The sequence below is a fragment of the Rhinolophus sinicus genome, linkage group LG17, assembly GCF_036562045.2.
Source record: "Rhinolophus sinicus isolate RSC01 linkage group LG17, ASM3656204v1, whole genome shotgun sequence".
NCBI classification, from domain to species: domain Eukaryota; kingdom Metazoa; phylum Chordata; class Mammalia; order Chiroptera; family Rhinolophidae; genus Rhinolophus; species Rhinolophus sinicus.
In genome coordinates, this window is record NC_133766.1 from 8,193,665 (window position 1) to 8,211,319 (window position 17,655).

Below are 17,655 nucleotides of genomic sequence, written 5' to 3' on the forward strand. Positions count from 1 at the left end.
GATCTTTCCCAGTTTTGGTAGAGGGTCAAGGTGAAGGCATTCAGGACTCTGGTTACTGACAAGGGGAAGAAGGAGGGAAAGCATAGACAGAAGACGCTGTGGATCCTGATATATTTAGAACTCTTGGTCATTTTGCTGAGTCGACATGGCCCCCTCTTCAAGCGGACTGGGACAAATAGCTGTGTCCTGAGGTGGTTTTGTCATGCTAATGCACTCAGACAGCTCAGCTCCCCAAGATTTACAGGAGGTTTTTGTGAGTTTGTTTGTACCAAGCTGAGCTTCCTTAGAAAGCTTTCATTAATCAGGATATAACTGAACAGCAGGGCACTTAGGAGCTACCTGATTAGAGGCACAGAAGGTACAGTCTGGGTGGAGTCCAAGTGGGTAGCAAGAAGAGGCATCTTTTCGGTGCCAAACACGGTGCCAGCTTCTCTAGGAAAGTGATTTCCTGCCCTCTTAGGAGAAAAGTATTATCTTCCCTATGCAGATGAGGCAGTGATGTTTAGGGGCTTTGACTAAAACTTGGCTATGGTCATCGAATGAGTAAGTGTTGGATCCTCTGACACTGAAGTTTAGGCTCTTTCCACTTCACCACACAGAAAAGCTAGGAAGAAAAGGACAATCCATTGAAAACCCTTCCGGGTGTGAGTTATCCATGCAGCTCAGGATTTAGTGGGCCTCAGCAGATGAGGGCTGCTGTGTCTCTTCTGTAACTACTTACTGAGGAGACCAGCATTCTGGGCGCTAACAAGGGCTCTCACGAAAGACACGTGAAAATAGTACCTCCTCTACGTGAGCTTACATCTAGCTGGGAGGAAAAACAACACAGAGCAAATCATTAAGTAATATAAAAATCATGTGAGCTAGACAGCAAGGGCTGTGGGACTTATGAGACAGGGAACATCTATGTGAGAAAGTGCAGTTATGGAAGGCCTTTATCAAAGAGAGGGATTCATGCTGGTCTTTGCAGAATGACCCGTATTTCAGGGGGGTAGAGACAGGGAAAAGAACATTCTAGAAAGAAAGACATGATATGAACCAAATCAAGACCAATGCATTTGTCTTGAACAGAAGCTTGGGGCTCGAATCAAGAAGGGCACTTCGGATGCAGTGATGAGGACAGCCTTGCTGGAGCAGAGATATTGTGAAAACAACTGAGAATCTTTATTGTCAAGAAGTCTATTAGAAATAAGGGGAAAACCCGGTGAGTGGTTAGGATTTACCCGATAGTAATTACTATTTTAATCTTACAAGTAGAAGACGCAAAGTGGACAGAAATACAGTGAAACTGTCGACACAGAGACCAAGAGGGTATGACAAAGGTGGGAAAACCTCCCCTCATCTTTCCCGTTTCCCTTCCAGGGAGCACACAGAGAAAACGTTCCCAGCAGGATGAGTCACACAGATCCTTGGTCTGTGCCGTCTAAATATCCCAAGCACTTTCTCTGCTTTCTTTATCAGGGTATTTTTATCACCTACAAAATAAATCACTTTAGGAAAGTTTTCCGTATGCAGCTGAACGATGTCTTCATTTGGCGTAGAAAGAATATACTTATCAATAAGCTGATTCTGACGAACCACTAAATAAGTGAGAGCATTCCCAAAACACTGCCATTTTGAGCTCGAATTTTTCTTTTTTTTCTGTTTCTTTCTCGTTTTCTTTCTTTCTTTTTTTACTAGTCGGCCCCAATCAGGGAGAATCTTGAGAAATAAACACATGGCTTCACTATCACCCTCAAACATGTGAATGAATGAATGAATGAATGAATGATGTTATCATGGTGAAGCTATAAGCAGTTGTGACATAATAAGAAATACATATTTGATCTCTGCCCTGGTTCCTGACACAGAGCTCCTAAAACCTGAGTATTTTCCTGAGTGATGAGGATTGTCTTACACACAGCTCCTAAATCCCTTGGAATTTCCTGGGTGATGAAGTTCTTTTGGTCAATGAGGTGACTCTAGGTGGGCTCCTATGTGGGGACTTGTCACCAGGAAGATCAAGCCATGATTAGATGCTTGGAACTTCCGGCGCTACCCCCATCCCCTGGGGAAGGGAGAGGAGCTGGAGACAGTGAATAACCATGTCTGTGTGATAAATCCCTAAAGTCCAAGGTCTTCATCTAGATGTCCATCTGTTTCCTTTATCATACCCTTCAGAATAAACAGGTGAATGTAAGTAACTGTTACCCTGAATTCTGTAAACTACAATAGTAAAGTAAGTAACTGAACAGGAGGAAATGCCAATTTATAGCTGGTTGGTCAGAAGTACAGGTGACAACCTAGGACTTGCAACTAACATCTGAAGTGAGGTTGGGGGTGGGGGGGATAGTCCTGTGGGACTAAAGCCTTTGCCTGTAGGGTTGTCACTAACGCTAGGTCATTAGTGTCAGAATTAAACTGCGGGACACCAAGCTGTTATCTGGAGAGTTGGAAAATTGGTTGGCGTGAGAAAAAAGCAGAACAAAACAAAACCCATACAAATGGTGTCAGTAGTCTTGTGAGTAGAGTAAAAGAAACAGTGTTTTCCTCTTAGCAGTCAAAGGCAGTGAAAGTGTTTTTGAGAAGAATGAGAGTTATGCTAGCTGAAAACAGATCTGTCAAGAATCCACTGGAGCTGAGTAGATATTATAATGTTTTTAACTACCTTCCCTTCTATGGGTATGCACAGAACCTCAGAGTTCTGGGTCACGTGAGCATTATCCATCCCATCAAAGCAGCCCAATTTAGCCCCAAGCCGCCTGGTACTGAGTACACACCATACAAGCACTTTAGGGATGGACAAATGAACGAAAGAGTCTCCCAAGCACAACATGACCCAATTTACCACTTCATGGGAAACAAGGCTAACGTCATTCACCCAGCAAGTGTCAGCTCACAGATAAAGGATGTTCTGAAAAGAGCATAGCGTGCTCTATTCTCCCCATTTAAACAGCGGACCCTCCATCCATATGTGGACTCTTTAGGTACCCACGTGTGTGTCAGCTAACTAATTGCAACCATTCTTTACTCTCCGTTCCATATAAGGTTTCTCTCATCTAAGTCAGGAGCATTCTCCCCACTGAGAATACAGACATGTGGCACGACATCCAGGTACGTGTTAAGGTGAGAAGTACCCATAAATGTAAAATGTGAGACTTTGCAGTGTCTGGTTGAGAGCACAGGCTTTGACGTCACGTAGACTGAAGGATGGATTTTGATCACTCACGTTCTCGCTGTGGGATCTTGGAGAAGCTACCCCCATGGAGCCTCAGCATCTAGATTAGTAACGCAGCCCTTACTTCACAGGACTGCTTGAGACCATGGAGGCAGAGTCCTCAGCACAGGACCTGGCACACAGAGAGTGTTGGGGTGGTAGGGAACCTGCTTTCCTCTGGATCTGTGCTTAGACATGTAAGAAGTCTCCATTAGGGTAGCACTGATGGTCTCCCTGCCCTTGGACTCCTTGAGGGAAGAGGGGAAACCCATCTGAGTGATGAGTGTAGGAGAGAGATCTGAGCAGGTAGGATCTCAGCCCCTCTACTCCTTGCCACTTCGTTTTGGTGTCCACATGCCTGCAGGAAGTGCACTTTCTGCTCTTTTCTCTGAACTCTGCAGGGGCTCAGCAAGGCCAGCTCTGTTTCGCAGGAAGCTCGATGTTGGAGAATGTAAGTTTAGTTAAACAGAACATTAGGCAAATCTTTCGATCATATCTAAGCCATGTCTCCCAGCCTAGTTTTATCAGTAATAAAGGTGATATTTGCATTTCCAACTATCCCCTGTCTCTGACTCTCAATTGGTTTCGAACTTGGGTGAAGAAGAGGGGTGACATTCACTGGGTCCACTCAACCCAACGGTAAGTATTTCACAAATGGCACCTGGGGGCAAAACTAAAGCCTAGCGATGTGCTCTACTGTCTCCCTTGACTACACGAAGTCACCCAACAGGTCAGTAAGTATCAGGGTCGTTACAGAGCACATGAGTGCAGTGGCTTCCACCTGACAAGTTAGTAGCAATAAATGAGCCAATTTACTGGACGCCACTCATGTATTCAGGGGACAGTATCAGTGTCTACCAGTATGACAGCCACGGGGACTGTGCACAACGTTATACCATGAACCCCGGCTAATGGTTATGTAGACAGGCTCTGATGACAGCTCCCTTTGGTGATATTTATTCTGTAGTTACTGTTGTTTGAGGCAATGAATATAATAATTACACATTACCAGCAAATGTAGAAATTCTAGGCAAGGTGGTCAGCATGTGGCTCAGTGGTCAAATTACTGGTGTATTTTTTTAAGTTATGCTTGTCCTGCCAGTGGTTATTACGTGATAAGTGAACACAGAAAAAAAATAAAAGAATAAAAAAAAAACAAGTTAATAAACAAATAAAGGCCAATGCAGAAACAGAAGATTAATGACAGTTCGTATACTTTACATTTAGAAATCGGACCCTTCCTCCCGTTATTCCAGAGAACCCCAGGATTTGGGGTGCTCTACTTTGGGATATGAGTTCATGTGGAATGATCTGGAAAGCCAGACATATATAAAGTATAAAAATATAAAAGCAAAACACAGAAGTCTAAGTGGTAACTGCCAATCCAATAGTCCTTTACACCATCACTGTCACTCCTCACATCCAAGATTTTATATAAAAAATAAAATAGGGAAAAGCAAGAGCCTCTAGTAGTCAGTGAGACAGAGTCTACTTTCCTTGAGAAAGACTCTGGTTTAAAAAAAAAAAAAAAATTCAAAAAGTATACCATGTAACCAAAAGCAATTTTGCTCTATCAGGAGGTCATTATTTAATCTTGCACATCCCAGACCTTTACAAGGACAATGAAATTGGGGAAACCTTAATTGAAGCCTGATGTTTCACCAAGTTGTCACTCACTGACAATAAGAACATGCGTGGGAAATCAGGATTCTTTGAGCCAGGAGAAAGAAGGGGAGAAATATAAAAAGAAACGCTGAGTTTCAAGAGTCACAAATTAGTTGAAATGATTTTGATTCCTGAGTGGGGAGGAAAGGCTGAACTTCAGAAGACAGATGCGGTCAGCAAATCCCCTTCCAAATTAAACACAAGTCCTCCCATAGCTTTCCGCACGCCCCCCCTGGCTATCTAAACTCCTCAATAGCTGCCCTGCTCCAGAGCTCTTAGTAATCACCTCTGCTCAGAGCCTGGGAGAACGTAAATCTGCCAGGTGGCACTGTGATTTATGTGGTGACCTGAAGATGAAAGCAGTTTTTGCGTTTTATTGGGGAAGACCCATTAACTGAATAATTTACATTTCCCTCTCAAACCTCTCTCTAGAGGAGCATTTCCAAGTTTTTGTCAATGTCCAGTCTTAGGAAGAGCATTAACTTCCGTCACCACCACCATAATCATCCATCTACATTGTAATGGGGGGATTATAGGAGAGTCGGCTTCGCTATGTTCCAGTCCAGGGCCATTATTCCAGACTTGGCCATCATCAACCTACTGGAAGGAGACAGCAAATCACTCAGGAGGGGTATTCTGAAGCAGTAAAGCCACCCTGGGAAGCCAGCATCCAAGGAGCGTCTACTAAGGGAGTCAGGACAGGGAGGTCAATTCTTCATATTTCCACATCGCACATTTACTTAGATTCCCAAATGTCATGCATTCAAGTAATACCTTCATAATTTAATTTTGCCATGTCCACATACCACCTGAAATTTTAGTCACTTTCATGTTTTTAAAATTTACTTGGCATCAACTTATTGTGTAATCTGAATCTTAGCGACAAAAATCGATGAAATTATGAGTTTCATATGCCTATTATTTTCTAAAACACGTATTTTCTAATATATGTGTAAATAACGTATTTTTTAAATGTAGCCCATATACCAACTAAAAATATCCTTATACCAATGCTAATTTCTTAGTTTTGATTATTCATTACAGTTGGGCAAGAGGTTCATGAGGAGAACCTGGGTGGAGGGCATAGGGCATTCTCTGCATTATTTTTGCAACTTTTCTGTAAGCCCAACATTATTTCAGAATAAGAAGTTGCCACTTATTGGGCAATGCGGGTACTGAATAAGGTCCCACAGGCAAACACAGTATCTAGTTTCTTAGACTTCAGGTTTGGTTAGAACTTTAGCAAGCCCTTGTGGAAATCATGGTTATTAGATGTCTTCACAGACTCTAATTCGCTGTTGATGAGGTCATGAGAACTTCTGGAACACGCTCTCTAAGCCAGATGACTGGACTAAATATGAACAGCACTTAAGGCTGAGACCAAAACAAGTCAGGAGCTGGGAGTGGATCCCAATGGTTTGGTGTTACCTCTGAGCTCGTTTAACCCACTGGATAACAGCCCCAAAGTTTTAGGGGCAATCTGGTCCAATGTGGAGGTGCCACATCTTTCAGATCCTTAGAAAAGTTATTCGTGATCGCTCACTGCACACGAGGAATTCACACAGGGTATGATTCCAGCTCCTTCCCACAAAGACACTTTAGACTAGAAAAGAATTTCCCAGGAGGTATGCCATAGCATACTGATATGCTGAAAATGGACTGCAGATATGTGGTGATGGTCACCTCCATTCCTTGGGGTAACTGGTGGGATCTACTGGAAGCCACAGCCCCTGAACCCATCCCCTCCGGCCATGAAAAGACATGTAATTTACTCCAAAGAGATGTAGAAGAGCTCTCCTGCCATGAACAAGTTTGTGAAGCACTGCCCTAGAAGCTCTCAGAGTACCTTAAACCTTCAAATATCTGAGTCTCCAAGAGTCTAATCCCCAGGATTGCATATTCACTAGATTCCTTTAAACTGCAACCTCAGAAAAATCAACTTTCAGCTCCTTTCCTCTGGTGGTAAATGAAGGTAGAAAGGCTTTGGATTCAGAGTCTGTCTTAAAGTAGCTCAAACTCTTCAAGTGGCTCTAGAATAATAACCACCGCCCTTGCCTTTAATCTCAAGACCCTTGGGGAATAAGCCAAAGTTGCTTTAAATGTCAGCCTTTCAATCTGCCTCCTCTGTGATGACCTTTAAGAAACGACAACAGTGTGTCTTCCCAGATGACTGTATATCAAAAATCCTGAAGAAATGCACTTTTGGACGCACCTTTAAGCGCCATGATTCGGAAAGTCTTAATCAATCACATTTCCTTCCTGACTTCTAGAAATTCCCCACATGGCTGAAGGGTCAGAGGCTAAACGAAGTACATCGAATTGGTAGAGGTTATTGTGTTTGTATAAAGCTCTGCCCTCCCAAGGAACCACAGGATATTCATTCAAGAGTCCAGTGACAAGCAGACAAATAACAATACAGAGCTGGAGTAGAAGGAGACTAGGAACCTTCATTCATTCACGCATTCGTTCTTCTGTTCATTCAGCAAGTATGACTGGCAGATATGCACCAGCACGAGCCTCACTCGCCCGAAAACCATACCAGCTAATAACTGACTCTGTGGGAAGGGTTGTAACAGGGATACAAACCTGCAATGTTCACACGAAAGACAATTAATTTTCCTTGGGTTACAGGGCCAGCCCCCCAGCTAAAGTGCCATGGGAGCTAGGTCACCAGCTCTCAAACTCCCTGGTCTCAGTAACCCTTTTCATTCTTAAAATGATTGAGATTTTATTTATGTGGGCAACAGCTATCAATGTTTACCATATTTGAAGCCAGAACTGAGAAATGTGTTAAATATTAATTTGTTTAAAAACAGTAATTAGAAACTCATTGTGTGTGTGTATATGTGTGTGTGTGTGTGTGTGTGTGTGTGTGTTATATAACATAAACCATATATTTGATGGAAAAAAACAATATTTTTGATAAAAGAATTAATGAGAAGACTGACACTGCCTTACATTTCTTGCAATTCTGTTAAATATCCAGCTTAATAAAACATAACTGGATTCTAATCTCTCCTTCAGCACTGAATACCCTGCAACATGTTATTTGGGCTGAAATATTAATATTAAGAAAATTCTTCCTCACACAGTGATGAAGTTACAAGAGGGAGGAATATTTTAATAACCATTTCAGGAAAGTGTGGATATTCTTTGACACTACACAAAAACTCAGTAAGTATTACTTTTTTAAAGGTAAGCGGCAACGTGGAAACAGAAACCATACATTGAACATTTTTTACACTCTTCATTAAAATTCATTATTCATTTGAAATCTGAATTTACTGTTTCAGTAATGCATGGTTTTGAAACATCATGCACTGGTCATTTTGAAAATATTGGCTTATGGATTTATATAGATATTCCAAATGTTGGCACATTTTATTATATAATCTCAACAACTCTCCTTTATTAATAGCATTACTGGTTCTCATGAGAAAAGTCTGTAAGTATTGGAAAGCTGTCTAGCTCACTGTGGCATTTACAAGTTTTTATAATATTCAGTCTTTTTCTCTTGAAAGCTTGGATTTTATCATAGGCTACAAACATTGTCAATTATTTTCCAAGCTCACTATGCTCATTTTCAAGAACATGGGGGCCAAATGCACAAGTCTGAGTAAATGTAGTTTGCTTGTCCTTTCAAGTTGTTTTTTCCAAGCAAAAATTGTGGTATAAGACAAAAGCAGATGGTACACCTGAAACTAGTATTCAAAAAAATTTTTTAAAAAGAAAAGACGAAAGCTGATAGTTCAGCTCGCAACTCAAACAATCACAGCTCAGCTTGTTGTAGGAGAAGCACTTTACGTGTACTTCCCACTTTGTCAGTTAGATTATTAATAATTTGCATTGCTGCATCTAGGATACCCCTAAGTAAAACTAGATTTTTAAAACACTGTGACTGTGATGAAAAGCTAGCATGGTTTGGTGTCACTGCATTAATTCCTGCTAAGGCAACTGCAGCTTTTCCCACCACGGCTCTTGCACCATCAGTGCAAACATCAACTCAGTGAACAGGACAAGTAATATCTTAATATTATGAGAAATACAGTTTTTACTTCAAAGAGCCTCTGGAAAGGGTGTCATGGACCCCTGGGAAGATCTGTGAAATACTTGAAAACCACTTGAAGCCTGTTCAGGAGTGGGCTTGGTGACGTTCAATGGAGCCACGCTCAGCATGCATTCACAAAGTACATACCCCATGCCAAACAAGCACTGTGCTGGAAGCGGAGGAGACTGAGATGATTAAGAAATTGTCTGCCTTTAAGGCGCCTGTTAGTGTCATGGGATGGGTGCATGGGGAAGAAAATAATTTTGGAATTACAGAGCATTACTAGAGAAGTCGGCGTGGAGTGCTATGAGAATATGGAAGAGCAAAAGACCCTCAGAAGAGGAGGTTGTACCTAAGATGTACAGTATATGGAAGAATAAAAGGATTGGGGGGGAAAGTAAAACAGAATGATAGGTTGCCATTCCTGAAGTATGAAGTGAGGGGAACTGTCGGAGTGACTGAGGTTTCCTCCTCACCTCCCCTCTCTCCATGCGGTCTGGCAGTTTGACCTCAGCTCCAGGAATGGGCCCTGATGAGTCAAAGCTGACCGGTTATCACATCCCTCTGTGCACAGACATTGGTCCAGGGGTTGGGCAGGCCGAAGCTAACTCACACCAAAGAAATGTGAGGAGTGGATTGATTGCAAGGGGCAGCTGGGAGAGAGCATCTTTTCCCCATGAGAGCGCTCTCAGAAGCAATCCCGACTTCCTCTGGACATTTCCCATGTGGATGTGGTACCCAGAACTGCAGTGATCATACTACCATTCTAAGGATACAGCTTATACACAGAGGAGGCCATGACAACGGCAAAGACACACAGTTGGAGCCCTGAAAAAAGTAAGCCCAATTGCCACTGTCGTTGACCTGAGTCTACGAATCCCCTTTGTCATTTATATGCAGTTCAAGTTAAGTTTTCTCTTCCGAGCAATGCAACAGTCCCAACTCACATGAGGTTAATTTGAGAAGGTGCTAGAGAAACAGGAACCGCATCCTGGAGAATCTTTCCCCATTGCTCAGAATCATGAGCGTTCACCAGTGGGTCCTGGGAGTCAATGCAACGAGGCTTCTGAAGGTGCCACCATCTAACATGGGGAGGACTCTTTCTACTTCTATGCCCTGGCCACACTGGATTTCTTTCCGTTTTACAAAGTACCTTCTTCCCTATACACAGGTTGTGCATTTCCCAAGAAAAGGAGGACACAATTTCAGGGAAGATCAGCCGTGGCAAATGCAAACACGGGCCAGCAAGATGAGGACAGAAGAGTATTTATTCCTCCGACTTAACATTGGGGTCAGTGGCCATCTCAGTGCAACGAAGCAGAGAAGAAGCCACAAGCCACTGCGAACAGAGACAGAGAAGGTGCTCATTAAGAAGACCCACAAGTACGTGGGTTTTCTTTTAAGATAGGAGAAACATGATTATATCTATAGGCTGAAGGGAAAGACGTAGGACAAAGAAGGGGAAAGAAAATGTCAAGCTCTAGATGCGAGATATGATACATCCAGTGAGGTCCCAGAAGAGACAAAAGTCTTGGTTCTGTGAAGACACGATTGTGTCTCTTTTATTTCTCATTGCATCCAGAGAGCCTGCTACATGACCAGTACTTAGCAGCTACTCAAAAAGTATGGGCAGAAAAAACAAAACATGCAATGGTGCGATGGAAAATTCTGGCGAATCTTATGAAAACACATGCTTAAAACATCATTCATTTTTGAGAAACAAAGTAAAAGGGATGAATCGTTTCACTGCTACAATGAGGTATGCCGACCATACTGACAGAAAACAAGTATGAGGACTCAATGGAAAAAAATAAAAATAACTCAATTAGAAAAATCAACTTTGAGTACTTCCTCTCTAAAAGGCACTGAACTCAGCCTCAAAAAACTAGGCAAGTTGCCACGAGCAATTTTAAGCTACCTAGGTCTTAGCTGTAGCTTCTACGCACTGGGAAGTTTCTTTACAACTGCTTATCAGCCCCTTGCAATCCAACCCTTACAGCAGCCTCTAGCCACGTGTGGCTACTGAGTACTTGAAATATAGCTCATCCAGGTGAGATATGCTGGAAGTGTAAAATACACACTGGATTTAGAAGACTTAGAACAAAAAAAGAATGTAAAACATGTCATTAGTAATTACATATTGATTATATATTAAAATGACCCTATTTTGAATACACTGGGTTAAAAATACATTATGGACTTTTTAAAAAGGATTGGCAGTTGGAGATGAAAAGTTAAGCGTGAAGGTAAGAGGAGGTCTACAAGTTTGAGAGGTGAGGCGTACAGAAATTATGCCTGATAGCCCCAATTTTTAGGTATAAAGTATGAGGCTAGGTCTTATGCACAGTGTGAAGATGTAGAAATTAAGTTAGGAGATTAACTATCTTACTAAAGGTTTGAGTAGTCCCCTGGGGCAGTGAGAGGAGAGGGTGATCGAGGACAATAAATGAATGAATGAGCAGCGTTTAGGACCCAACCAGGATAGAACCCAGGTATTTCTAGGACCTCTAATCCCCACAAAGGGGAGAATTCACACTCAGATCTCAGCACAGTTAATGAAACATTCTTGGGTAAAGGCAGGAGATGCATTAGGGAGAAAAAACAGAGGGGTGGTGCCAAGTATATCAAGCATATTGGTAAGTGGCCCAGAAGCTGACAATGGAGGCAGTTGGGAGGGGCACAAGGTGACAAAGCTAAAGATGCACACTTCCAAAAAGGAGGTGTTTTCTGCAAGGAGAATGGAATTGTACGGGTCTAGATGAATGGTTCTTAACTTTTTAAAAGTCCCCGTGACAAGGCCAGCTATTGAAAAAAAAAATCTATTCTTCCTTCCCTCTTTCCCTCCCTCCCTGCTTTCTTCCCTCTCTCCTTTCCTTCTTTCTTTCTCTTGTTTCTTCTTCCTCCTCTCTCTCTCTCTCTCTCTTTTTAGAATTTAAGTTGAGCACGTGACCACCCAGCTGAGACTGCATTTCCCAGTGTCACCTGCCCAGATTTGGGGCATGTGACAATGTTCTCGCCAATGGCATGGGGGTAGATGGGATGTGTGCAGTTTTTGTCTCCCTTGCTTATATAAAAGGAAAATCATCACCCTGGACCTTTGGCCTTTTTCTTCCTGTGAGGTGAGGAACTGGGCCCCTGGGGAACCTGCTTTCTGTGCAGCAGAGGACAAAGCAAGATGGAAGGATCCTGGATTTCTGAACAACAGCCCTTCCACTCCCCGTGGAACTGGCATCTGAGAAAGAATAAACTTTTCTTGTTGAAGTCACTTTTTAAAGGTCCGTTTGTTCCAGAAGGTTAACGTCTTTCCTACTCACAGTACCTCTTTAAAAACCTCATTTAAGCTATGGATTTGCCTGCCAGAAGACTGCACTCACGCATACATGTTCTACTTGATGGATTCTGGAGCCCCCACATCGTCCTGAGGCGAAGAACACTTGGTACAGATGCATCCGTGAAGAATACAGGGAATGGCCACCCCTCCCACGTGCTTGGGGGACATGCTGAGAACGTGTGCAGAGGGAACTTTTCAATCAAGTAGCTACCCTTCGCCACGACACCCTTTCACGTCCTAGCCCTGATTGTACAGACTGAAAAGAGCCACGCAGAGAACACTGGAAAGGACAGGAGAGGGGACATGGGCAAGAGAATAAGGTGAAGGCACAGGAGGAGATCATGACGGGGAAAAAGAAAGGAGAGAGAATTTTAATTCTCAGAATTTGGAGGGAAATTAGGTATCCATGAGAGAACAGGATAATCTGAGGCCAGCAGTCAAGGCCACCAAAGGTGCACAGACCTGTCCTGACAACCCCAGCTGATGCTCCATGCTCACAAGTTTCATTACGAAGGGGGATATGACATATGGCACATTCGCTATGCATTTCCCTCACTACTTAGAACCACAAAAGTCACTTAGAAACAGGCAGCAGCAAAAGATTTTCACTGGGCACTTCCATGGATTACATCCATAGCTTCATGACCCCTCCACCAAAGGCTCTCAACTTTGACACAGGTGCCAAATATTTCTATGCTGCACATCCTTTTCCCCATTTTGGGTTTTACACTATCTGATTCCTGCTTCCTCAGGTGAGAGCTCATAATTCATCACCAAAACTCAGAACCCCCATGGTTACCAGACTAAGTCCCACCATCCTTTCATCTCAGCTTAGACCATTTTCTCTGGAAACAATGTCCTATTATCCTGTCTGATTTACTTGTTCATTATTTACTCATAAAGGAACCAGTTCTTAATTCAGCCATTCCATCACCACACTGGGTAGTGCAGGGGCTGTGATAACAGGCTCTGTAGATAATCTCAATGCTATTTAAATTGTTCTAGAGCAAACAAAGAAAGAAAACTTGAAATCATTTTTATGAAGTAAATGCAAAATTGATACCAAATCCTGAGAAAGATTAGAGACAGACAGACAGAGAGAATCTAACGCCAACCTCGCTCAGAAATAAGAATATACAAATTATCCTTAATAATAAAACAGAATCCAACAGAATATTAAAGGAATAACTTGTCAATTACCAGGTAAGGGTGGTTTCAGGAATGCAAAGTTCAATATTAGAAAATCTATAGATTTTAGATTCCCTTTTAATAAATCTAAGGAGAAAAATCATATAATTATAAATACTAAAAAAAAAAAAAATTAACTTTCAAAAAAAAAAATAATTTTTATAAGGAAAAGAACCACTCAATTCTTCCTTAACAGGATCATTTTTATCTATCTTAACCCAAAATCCATTAACATGATGGCAAGACAGCAAGGTCGTTCCCATTAAAGCCAGGAAAAGAGAAGAATTCATACTATCACATTCTTAGTTGACCTGGTACTGGAGTTACTACCAGTGTAGTTAGAAAAGAGAATGAAATTAAGAGTATAAAATCCAGAGAGCAAGATCTGAAATGCTCGGTATTTGCATATAATATGTCTGCACGATGAAAATAGCCAAGAGAACCAACTGAAACACATCTATAGCTAGAGAATTCAGTAGGCTAGTGGGGTGGGGGGGATTAACACACAAACATTAATAGCTTTCACATATACAAACTGTAATCATTTAGAACATATGTATAAAGAGAAAGTACACCTTTAAAGAAGCACAAAAAGATAGAATACCTAGAAGTAAATCTAGCAAGAAATATATAAGACTCTATGAGGGAAAACGAAAAAAAATAAAATATTTAAAACTCTACTAATGGGCAGATTAAAAGACTTGAACAAATACAAAAATACCAAATTCTTAAATAGAAAAATTCAACATCATAAGGATTTAGTTCTTCCTCAGTTAATTTAAAATTTTAACAGGATTTCAAACAAAAATATCACTAGATTTTGTTATCCTTGGTTTTTTGTTTTGTTTTATTTAGAGGCTTATTTTGTTTTCATTAGAACTAGACAAGCTTCTTTTTAAGTGTATATGAAAAAAAAATGGCTAGGAGAACTCTGAAAAAGAATAGTAGCAAAGGGCAACTAATCCTACCAAATATTACAACAGACTACAAAGCCTCAATAATTAAAACAATATGGATGGGCACAGGACGAGGTATATGTAGTAATAAAGAATGACAGAAATTCAAGTAGACCTAAATGTATTAAGGAATTTAATATATGGTGAAGGTGACATCTCAAATCAGAGTGGAAATCACAAACTATTTAATAAACTGCACTGAGACTTCTGAGGAGCTAAAGTTGACAATTCATACAGTACATATGAATAAGGTTATATCTCATAGCATATACCAGAATCAGTTCAAAATATAACAAATATTTAAATGCAAAGAATGAAGCCATTACAATATGAGAAGAAAAACTGGTGAATCCTTTTATTATCTTAAAGCCTTTTATTATCTTAAAAATCCTTTTATTGTCTTAGTTGGGAAGAAGAACTTCCCATCTGAGACGTAAGGTGTGGAAGCCAAAATTAAATAATTGGTAACTTAAATTACTTAAAATTCAAAAGCTTTTGGACAACGACCAACCAACCAACTAAACAAAATAATAGGCAAAATCAAGAGACGCAGAACAGTCTTGGGGAGGGAGGGGTACTTGTAACTCATACTACAGTCAAAGGGGAGACCTCCTTAGTATTTAAAGTGTTTCTAAAAGTACAAAATGATATATCACTTTATATTTAGTGGATTGACAAATACTTGAAAAGTGGATAAAGACAAGTGTCCCCTGAGGGGACACAAGGACCCTCAAATGCTATGGATGAGTGTGAAAACTGAGCACAATTTGAAAGTCTTGAGTCAAACTGAGTATACATAATTTTTACGAGCTAGCAATTCTACTGCTGCTTCTCTATTCTAGAGAAATTTTAACAATAGTCTTGAGGAAATACACACAAAGGTGATCACTGCAGCATTACTTATAGTGACGAGGAACCAGGAGCCACCTGAGCGTCCACCATCGAAAGGGCTGGTAAAATATGGCGGACGCCTACCCTGGAGTCCTCTGCAGCAGTCAAAATCAATGTGCTAGACCTGTGCTGCCAATAAACTTTTTGCCATGATGGAAATATTCTATATATGCACTATGTGATATGGTAACCACTAGCCACATGAGATTATTTAAATGTAAATGAATTAAAATTGTTTTAAAATAATAGTTCTGTGCCTCAGTTGCACCAACTACATTTCAATGCGGAAGGGCCACGTGTGGCTAGGGATTACCACGTGGGATAAGGCAGACAGAACATTATTATTGCAGAAAGCTCAGCTGGACAGTGTTGGGCTATATTTGCACATAGTGACATGAGTGGATCTCAAAAATATAGTGCTCACGGGAAGTACACGTTATTAAACTTGTTGGGTTTTCTCCTGTTCATCTGTCTTTTATCACAGAAATGTCTCAGCTAAGAACCCAGAAGGGTAGAGGGAAAATTATTTTTCCTCCTTAATAGAGTACTGGGACATACCATATGGCCTAGGTGTGTAGTAGGCTGTACGATCTAGTTTTGTGTACAAGCACTCTATGACAGTCACACAATGACTAAATCACCTAACAACACATTTCTCAGAATATATGCCCATTGCTAAGTGGCACGTGACCGTACATAAGAATTGTACTCTAATTGATAAAGTTTTTGCCCATGGGAGAATGGGTAAACAATTCCGACACTGCTATAGACGCACAGTGCAGTTGAACAAGTGAATAAATAAATAGATGGAAGAGAGTGGGAACCAGATTTCTCACTGTTGGGGTGGGCTGAGCAAGGGGAGGAGGTTAGAATAATCCATGCAGTAGATAATGGTAATTAGGTATGATAATTAGATAATGGATTAGAGCTGGAGACATCAGTATGAACTCGTGCTTAGCTTAATATATGTACAGTTGGGTATATATAGAAATATTTATAAATATATGTATACATACGAAGTTAATATACACAGATACACGTCTTTGCTCTATCAGCAGAGCGCGTCTCGAAGCAACACCCCAATATAAATAAACACACATAGTGCCTAGATCTGGTTCCTAATACCATTCTCCAAAGAGAAGAATCAGGGCTCCTTGGACACACAGGTGACTCTCAGTTGGGGTCAGGCAACATACAAAATGAGCCTGGAACATCTTGTGACAAAAAGTAACAAAGTGCTCAAAAAACAAAAACAGAACAAAAACCCACAGTGATGGGGTATGTCAAAGGGACACAGAAGCCAACTGAAAGCACCCCATTAGCCAAAGCTGGGCAATTTGAGCAATAAAATCAATAAAGTAGTATTGGAGTACAAACCAAAGCATAAAATAAATATTCATAAGTCCATATGATATAAATAAAAGATTGAATAACTAAATTAATGGTAGATAAGAGACAATTCTCTCACGTAGAATAATTCACAATAATTTATGTGGGTACTCGGCTTTCAAAAAGGTGGACCATACCTCCCCAGTCCTTTGGTACAGACTACGCATAGTGACTTCCTTCAAAGAGTAAGTATGGAAAGGCGCAAAAAGAGCAACTTTAATTTCTGACTGGTTCACCTCAATATTGTCAAGGTCATCAAAAAAAAAAAAAAAGTCTGAGAAACTGTCTCAGCCAAGAAGAGCTGAAGGAGAGGTGATGACTAACTGTACTATCGTGTACTGGATGGGATCTTGGAACAGAAAAATGATATTAGGTAACAACTAAGGAAGTCTGAATAAAATGTGGACTTCAGTTAATAGTAATGTATGAATATTGGCTCTTTAATTGTAACAAATATATCACACTAATGTAAGATGTTTATTACAGGAGACTCTAGGGGTAGGGTATATGGGAAGTCTCTGTACCACTTTCACAACTTTTCTGTAAATCTAAAACTACTATAAATAATTATGTTAATTTTTTACAAAGGAAGAAAAACACAAGTCAAGTACTGCCAGAATGCTTGAAACCCCTCTTCTTTCCCTCTCCCTCCACATTACAATCTCTTTCCACCAGAGGTTAACACCCACCTTTATTTTGTGCTTTCTGTTTCCTTGCTTTTCATAAATATTTAACCATATCTGTATGTATCCTTGAATGATACCTTGTTATTTTGAGTTTAATATAATAAAGTGAACTGTATGTATTTTTCAACTAGTGCCTTATTTTCACTTAACATTACATCTGTGAGCTACATCTATGTTGGTACAAGTAGCTACAATTCATTTATTTTCATGGCTAGAAAACATTCAATGGGATGACAGTGTACACATCTAGCTTCCAGCTAATGGACACTGGGTTGCTTACAGGTTTTGTTATGATCAGCAATGTT

General features: G+C 40.7%; 1 protein-coding gene across 2 annotated transcripts in view; it reads right to left on the reverse strand.

Moving 5' to 3' along the window:
- ASTN1 (astrotactin 1) overlaps positions 1 to 17,655 on the reverse strand; it is a 290,332-nt gene that overhangs the window by 265,818 nt on the left and 6,859 nt on the right. The gene's annotated exons all lie outside the window — the stretch shown is intronic.